Genomic DNA, 9,243 nt, shown 5'->3' with positions numbered 1-9,243 from the left:
GAAATCAAAATGAATCATAATATAATAGTAACAGGTCCACTGGTAGTTCTCAACAGTTGCCCAATGCAAATATTCCACAACACATCTTAACAAAAACATAATTATACACCACACATAAAGTAAACCAGGGGCATCAGCGCTTATAATTATTGCTGCTGTTAGTCAGAAGTAGCATACATACAGTGTTTTCAATAATTTAGTTGTTTAAATGACATGTTCCTATTAGCTAAATGTGTGTGGGTGTTTGCTTTTATACACAGTCTCATTTATGTTTGATAACACAAGCCTGAGGCCTAGATGTACTTTATACGTTATTTGTCTTACTTGTACCTTATTTATCATCAGCAGCATTCATCAAGCAGAAAACAGCAGATGCTGTCAAAAAAAATGTTTGTAAAATATTGATGGACAGCTTTTATGATATGCTTGTATGATATATTTTGTAACTTATCACACCAAAACAATGCTGTGTACTGGTCGCAAATTTGCAATGCACTTGTTGTATGTGTGTACATAAGAAGGTATTTTTTTACCAACTAACTGCTAACCCAAAAAAAAAGCCCATAAAATGTTTAAATGTGTCCAATCAGGAATTCCTCTATTGCACACACACACACAAAAAGATCTTCTGCAAGGAAATGGCAGTTCTGATGCCTGTACCGAAGTGTAATGTACTTTTTTCATCACATCCTGTTTTTGGTTCATTTAGATGTCTTTGGTCTGTGTTGCGTTTTTATTTCAGTTGGACCATGCAAGAGTTTGTTTGGAAGTGAAAAAAATGAGTGTGACACATCAACTTACTCATTTCCAGATTATGGCAGGAGACTGACTTTCTCCTGACTGACTGAAAACCCTTCTCTTTCCAGTTTCTTAAATATACCAGCAACTTAAGGAGGTTGAATGTAGAAAGATAAAAATGGAGGTAGGAAGGAAGGAAGGGAAGTAGATGAGGTTTGTAGCGTGTGCAGCTGGAAAGCTGTGCAGCAGAAGCCAAATGAGTTAATGGTATACTGCTCTTGGCTATCTGGTACATTGTAATCACTGCATTGGGAACTCCGCGTGCTTCTGCAACAGAACATTTGTTTCTTCTGGGACAAATATGAGATCTGTTGAGACTGCTGTGGCATGTGCGAAGCTGGGTTGACCCTACACTGAAATATGCTCTTCCATCAATCCTATTTTTAGTTAGCGGCAGTCGTATAATGTACCGATGCACAGCTTGGCCATATCCTTGTGTCTGGTTGGATCCCATCTGTAAGCTGGAAAAAAAAGTTTCCTATCAGTCAACACTTTTTAAATGAATTTTATTGCTGTCTGTTCTGTCTGGAGACCCTCCAGTTCCTGGAAGAGCTGAGATGTTTGAGAGTGCTGTTGAATACAGATGCAGGCTATCTGTCAGCAAATATAGCTTGGTCTATGTTTGATGATTTTTTATGTAATGCTGCCTGATTGAGTGCACACACATGCACATAAGGATCTGTCTACAGTATACATCTGCCTCGATCACGTCTCATAAGTGCAACACAGGCCTAGTTTTAAAAATAGCTGCAGTCTAATAAAGGCAGATGAACTGGTGGGTCAGGGAGGTGAGGCGAGGTGAAGAGAGGAGCGCGGGGTGGGCAAAACGGGATCAAGTAAGCATGAGCTCGCTTTAAGTTTTGTTTTCTTAGAATTACTCGAGAGAAGACATATGATTAGATTTCCAGCTGGTCCCTGGGGAGTTCATAAGTTTAAAGGTCTAGTTTACAGGCTGTTTACTCTAGATGCATCCAGACGGTGTAAGAGTTAGCTGATGTTTAGGCCCAGATGAAATGCAACTTATTTAGCAACTTTAATATTCTGAAATGTAGAGTACTACAGTCTTATAGATTGCTAAAATATTTAACAACCAAACATTCAAGGGGAAGATGGCACATGTGTATTTAGTTGCATTCCAAATTATGCACTTACAGGGTACTTCACACTATGTAGGCTACTCTGCCATTCAGTGCATGAATTATAGAACATTAGCTATTTTATTTGGAACATCTGACAGTGTTTTGTTATTAGAAGCCTTTAATTGCCTATATAGCTTAAAAAGTGCTCAAGCGCACACAAAAAAAGCTTGCCACAGCGTGCCGGCAATTATAATAATTATGAATGTTTCTGAGAAAAACAGCAAGGAGACTGCATTAACGTTGAAATAATTTATTGGCAACTAGTGCTTTCTTTGTTTTTGGCTAGAGATGAAGTCCGATGATAGAGATTAAGTCCACGACGCTGACTTGTTATCTCCGCAGTAGTGGACGTGCCTACATGTTTCATATGGATTATATAATCTGAGAATATTTGTTTTCTATTTGAATTGTTTCATTCAAAAGTAGATGTTTTAAGTTCACAGAGACAGAGACATCAGAAAGTGCATCCGATTTGTTTTCATTATTTTACAAAAGCACAACGTTTAGTTGTTATTCTGAGTGCATAAACAGTCTTTAGAGGTTTGAAAGATGTATTACTTTTATCTGTATGGCCAAAAATGACGGAGTATTTTAGAAGCGAGTTCCTTTTGCTACACACAGAAAGCTGCAACTCTTGAGTGCATAAAGTGTCTAGCACACTTTGTTCTGTACAGTATCGTCTTTTACTTATCTGTTACCTCACTGCTTTTTTATGTGAACACACTTTTTGTACTATAAAATACAATAGAATAGTGTAGAATATAAAATAGAAAAATAGAATAGTGTGTACGTATGAGAAATGAGAATAACAGGCTTTTAAATTATGCTGAGGTGAATGTGCTCAGATTTCATGGGAGCCTGACCATGCCTTCTAGAGTTTTAGATGGCCATTTTGTTTAATATGTACTGTTCTTGTTTTTACTTTAAACACATTTTTTATATCAAACATGATGTGACAACAGTGCACTAATGTTTAAAAGTTTGTGGTCATTAAAATGTGTTTTTGAAAGAAATACGTTTATTCAGCAAGGATGCATTAAATTGACCAAAAGCAACGTTAAAGACATTTATAATGTTACAAAAGATTGATTTTTCCAATAAATGCTCTACTTTGAACTTTCTATTACTCAAGAATGCTTAAAGGGATAGCTCACCCAAAAATGAAAATTCTGTTATTAATTACTCACCCTCATGTGCTTCCAAACCCACAAGACATTTTTGATGAAATCTGAGAGCTTTTTGACCCTACATAGACAGCAATGACAAATGTTAAAACTGACTCAGAAGAGAAGACATTGTAGAATAAAGCTGTAATTTTTGTTTTCTTTGCACACAAAAAGTATTGTCATGGCTTTATAAAATTAAAGTTGAACCAATGAAGTCACATGGACAGTGTTGTCTATGCAGGGTCAGGTCTTAATTTGTGTTCTGAAGATGAAAGATGGTCTTACAGGTTTAGAATGACATTAGGGTGAGTAATTAATGACAGAATTATAATTTTTGGGTGAACTATCGCCTTAAATAAATGTGTCATGTTTAAAAAAAAATAGATAATAATGAGGAATGTTTCTTGAGCACAAAATCAGCATATTAGAATGATTTCTGAAGCGTCCTGTGACACTGAAGACTGAAGTAATGACATTACCAAAATAAACTACATTATAAAACATATTTAAACAGATCAAACTGCAATAATAGTTCACAATATTACAGTTTTGATAGTAGTTTTAATCAAATAAATGAAGTCTAGTTGAGCATAAGTAAAGAGACTTCTCTCGAAAACCATTTTAAACGAACGGGAGTGTGGATATGTGTTCCTCAGAATGAGGACATTTGATTCATGACAGATCACGAGAGATACATAGTTGCTCTGTGAGCTAAAGTTAAGGCAGAGCCGATCTCGATGGCTAGCTGCTGGACAGCAGATAAATATTTGAAGAGAAATGAAAGAAGGAGGCCTAAGCCAAGTCCAGGGTAAAGTAAGCTTTCCAAATATTTAAGGAGTTCTACAGTGAAAACACTCCTCTCACTTCAAATAAAATGCCCAGAGAGCTTGCTCTAATAAAAGCTCAGGAGGATTATTTATTTTCGAACGGAGAGGTTGGATTAATGAGAAATAGGGCAATAAATGTGATTATGTATTATTCATTAACCCACAATAACTGGGCTCAGGTATCTGCCCTTAGTAAGATAGCAACCTTTACTAATATCGGCACAGCACCTGCATCCACTAGGGGGTGGTCTCATGTCACAGGACTTACAGGCAAGGAAAACACAAGTTGTTTTTTCAACTAGTTGTGCCATATGGCATGCAAATAATAGTTATCTTTTTAATGTGAAGGTCTAAGTTTTGCTTTTTTATGCACAAGACATACAGTTTTTTTGCTTTGTGCCTTCAAAGAAATCAGTCCAATCTGCATCTGTGTGGGGGCCTGGCTTTGACGGCTGTCTGCTGCTGTGTGCTGGTGGGGTGAGGTAGATCTCTCCCTCCAACTGAACAACATAAATCAACCAAAGGCCCTTCAGAGCCTCACACTCTGCGTCCACAGCCCACAGGGGTCTTCTAATCGTCCCAGTAATCACTATAAACTCAACAAAGCAGGCGTCCTGCTGTGGAACGTTCCAGAGTCGTGTGTCATCTGAGAGCGTGGTGCTGGACGGCCAGCTGACTCTAACAAACACAGCAGCGCACTCCTGCCAAGGCAGGGTCAGAGTCTCACCCAAGACAGGAAGAGCAGTGCAGAAACTTATTCCTGCTCCTTATGGATATCGTAAGGATCAGCTGCTGCATTCCTATATATATCTAAGATATTATCACTACGTTATCAGGTTTCTTTTTTAAGTTCAGACTGGACAAAATGATCATTGTGAACTTACTCTGTTGGTACTATACTACTTTCAATCATATGGCAAAATCCACACCAACATTCAGATTTATAAAAAACTGGCTGGCTTTGAAGTGGGAAAAGAGCTTAGCAACATGTTAGCAGGCCACACTTTTCATTGTTGCAGTGGCAGAGTACAGCAGGTATTTGAAAATCAGAAGAATTCAAATGCTAATAACCATAATTAGGGGGTGTTTACAAGGTAGAGATCTGAAGCCATTCAGCTGCACACAATTTCAAGATCTTTTTAGAGATTGGATCTTGAAAAAAGGCATACACACTTTTTTGTGTGTATATTTGTTTCTTTGAATCACAGCTGAGAAATGATCTTTGATCAAATGTAAGACATTTTCTACGCAACGTTTTATAAATGAGGCCACTAGCAGATCAGATAGAGAAGATTAAAACAAAAACACAAATGTTGCTTTAGTTTGATTTTGATTGAATCTGATTGCATAATGATTGATTCGATAGAGGTTTCTACCACCACCCCCATAAAACACAATGCCAGCCCTATTTTTAAAAAGCAACCTACATCTGGAAATGATTGGAACTTCACACATTTCTGGCTTCACAATAAAAGCCTTACATAATTATAACCGTTGAAATTAGTAGATTGTTACTTTTCTAAAACCAAAAGGTAGCACAACAACGTTCTTATTGTTAATATGTATTATTTCTGTCACCATTTACTTACCCTCATGTCGTTCCAAACCTGTATGACATTCGTTCTTCTAGGGTACATAAACCAAGAAATTTTAAGACACGTCTCTTTTTTTTCTTTCTTTCTGTCTTTTTTTGGCCTATCAAAGGACCACATTCTTCAAAATAACTTCTTTTGTGTTCTTCTGAAGACAGTAAGTCTAAAATATATAGGTTTGGAGTAATTTAAGGGTTATATCTCTTTAAGACATAGCTGTGCTTCTTGGCAAAGCTGCATATGTTGAACCCATCTGTTAAATGTTATAGATGCCACAAGAGCTAAAGAGGAAGCTGTTTATTGGCTGTAAAATCCAGGTGATAGAAGCTCAGTGGAGAAGTTGACGTGGGATATAACAGCACCCTCAAATACCTTCAGTGTAATGTAGCCTGTCAATGAAACGGGAAGTTTGACAGTCTACCACAGATCAAAGCTGACCTCTTCTACATATCATGCCCACTGTGACTAGAGAGAGCACTCAGATAACCTGAGCAGACTTACGGTGAAGAGTTAAAGATTGTTCCGGGTGATAGCATTGCCTATTGGGACAATCACATCCTTTTTTTAGTGAGGTTAACTAGACATGCATGATATATCAGTATCATATCAGTTAGGCCTAACGATCAATATTTTTGTATTATATTGTATTCCTACATCCACCAAAACATTCTCACTCCCAACTTGTCACATATTGACACTTGGTTATCACAATTTTTTGACACCTAGTCCCCCTTTAACTTCATTTTTCATCATTGCTTTTAAAACCTTTGGCATCAATATCCTGACGCGAAAGGCAATGGGAATTTTATTGTCATAATTAAATTTCATATTGCGTAGTAAGTCTGCCATTATTGCATATATGTTGGGGTGTGTTTTTTTTTTTTCAACATAAACAGTCAAAACAGTTTTTTTACATTACACTATTTACACATTTATGAGCACGTATCCCAACCCCTGCTCCTAAATCTAACCATTTGTCAATATAAAACACTGGATATAACAGGCAGATACAACTACAGTCACATTTTATTTAAAAAGTATTAATATCCCAAGTCTTCCGATGCAAAACCATTGATTTGTGAGAGGAAATGCACAAATTTAAAAATTGCTGCCAGAAGAAACGTTACCTCAGCTTTGGTTGTAAAATGCTATTGGCTCTTGTGTGTCTCATGACTGGTTGCATCATGCTAAACAGTTTCGGAGTATCCTTTTGAATGTGATATGTGTGGGAGCGAGATCATCTTCAGCGAATAAAACCTTATGATTTACTCTGTTCTTCGCAAAAAAATACCAGAGGACTTGGAATGCAATGCGACTTGTTTTAAATACTTTTATACAGCTATTTATGGTTAGTTTTTGCAATAAATACCTGTCAGTGTACTTTTATTAGCCTGTTGCATTATATTGTTCAAAAGTGAGAAGATTTAGGGTAGGGGTGGGGTTAGGTGCTCTAAAATATTCACGAAAGTATAAATTTATATAAAATGACATCTGTTTTTGCAAATGCATGCAAACTGTTAAATGGGACACATCATGCAAACTACTAAAAGCAATGGAGGACCCTGCACGTCTAAAAGTGATGCTAGAGAGGTACCCTGAGTGGCAAAAAGTGATGCCAAGGGGTCCTGACCCAGCATAAAGATGTGACGAGTTGGGAGTGAGAACGTGTTGCATCTGCTGGAAGGCCGCTCTGTCATGAATGCGTGTATGACGGTTAGTGGAAGCTAGAGATTACTGATTATGTAGTTTCAAATATGGATATTTTCTTACACAAATGCATTGATTCACTTCAGAAGGCCTTTATTTACCCCCTGGAGCTGTGTGGAGTACTTTTATGATGGATGAATGCACTTTATTTTGCATTGCCATTATAAAGCGTGGAAGAGCCAGGATATTTTTTAATATAACTCCAATTGTATTTGTCTGAAAGGAGAAAATCATATACACCTAGGATGGCTTGAGGGTGATTAAATCATGGGGTAATTTTCATTTCTGGGTAAACTATTCCTTTAAGTCTTTCAATATCTGTTGCTTCCTGACATCTTATCTCAATAAATCCCTCCTGGACCCCCCACTGTTCATCTCCTTCAGAAACAGGAAGGACCCTTCTCGTCAGCTCCAAGCTCTCCGCTTACCTCTGTATCTCTGCCATCTTTCCACAACTTTGTCAAAAGACAAACGTCACCTTCTTGTGAAGGCTAACATAAAAAGTTCTGGAGTGGGGGATGGCTTTGCTATGGCTAGTTTCCTATGTCCTTTCCAGCGTTGAGGGATGAGTCCTGGGAGGGGAAGTGACCCTGTTGCCGTTGGCTATGCTAGTGCTGGTTGCTCAGCAGGAGTCTAGGTCTGTCCACCTGGAGAGGGCAGGGGGCACTGGGGAAAGGGTCAATGACAGCACTCTCAGAGCAGTTTCCTGTGTTCTTCAACATCTGCAGCCCACTGGGGTTACATCACTCAGCGTCATCTGCAGCTGTCAACCCCAGCACACCAGCTTCCCCAATGTGCCCGGATCCTGCTCCTGACCCCCTTCCTGCCTGCCCCACACCGTTCTGTGCGCCTGTGCAACCCCCCCACCACCAACCCCAGAGATAAACAGCAGCGAGTCAGATTACCCAGAGTCCCCACTCCTCTGAAGCAGCCCATTCACAGGCCTCTGGATAGCGATAAGAAGATGAATCACAGCACTGTTCTGAGCGCTTTGTGGAAGCCGCGCCGCTCCATCTAAGAGGCTTTCTTTGTGTGGTGATGCTTCAGCTGTGTGTGTATATCTGTGTCCATGTGTTTCAAGAGTTAGTATGTGTGTGCTCTGGCAGTGTAACTATTTCTTGTGTATTAGAGGCCAAGATGAGCAACTCTTTAAATTGTAACAAATGACCTGGGACAGAATGACCTGAGTGTTCTGGACAAGAACATACTGAGTAGGGCTCAACAATAAGGATGGATGCCTGCTGGCCATGGGCCAGCATGGAAGAATTTCAGGCCAGTCGATGAGACTGGCACTTGCGCTTTAGGAACAGCGTTGCAGTGATAGTGAAAATTTAACTTTGCTAATTTAAACATTTGGTTTCCTGTCATGTATTGTTCTTGCAAATTTTGCAGACTTGGTACTGAGGTTTTGCAAAAAAGTTATATGTTTGAAAGCATTAGTAAGAAAATGCTGGAAATGGCTAACCAATTGATAATGTTTTACATCATATGTAAATAAAATTTTAGGGCTGCCCTCGAATAAAGATTTTTCTGGTCGACTAGTAGACGTTTATTTTAAGCGTTAGTCGGCTATTCGTCGCACGTTTATTAATAAACCATATAAATCATAATAATGTGTCTTTAATTGCCTACATGACCTAATAAGCGCTCAAGTGCACACAAAGATATATAGATATAGATATATTTTTCATGTTTGTAAGGTAAGTATACACAGAGTTTTGACGTCCCACACTGCGTGCAGACACTTGAATATCACACATTTTTCTAGGTTAGCATTAGATTGAGCAGCCATGTAAAGACAAGTTGTTACTACATACGTTTTTTCAGACGAAAAACCATATTTAAAGTTGATGAATGATAGATGAGCATTTGAATGTCCTGCCCGATGTACTATATTACCACAGACCAGCAGTTACTGATCTGTCCAACCTATTTTGGGTGCATTTAATCAAGAAATATGTTCATTTTTAAGCAATAGTTGAGTTTAATAAAACTACCCAGAAGGTTGGGTTAA

This window comes from Labeo rohita, chromosome 12 (genome assembly GCF_022985175.1).
Source record: "Labeo rohita strain BAU-BD-2019 chromosome 12, IGBB_LRoh.1.0, whole genome shotgun sequence".
NCBI lineage: Eukaryota > Metazoa > Chordata > Actinopteri > Cypriniformes > Cyprinidae > Labeo > Labeo rohita.
The sequence above is the reverse complement of the archived record's forward strand: the minus strand, read 5'-3'. Positions refer to the sequence as shown.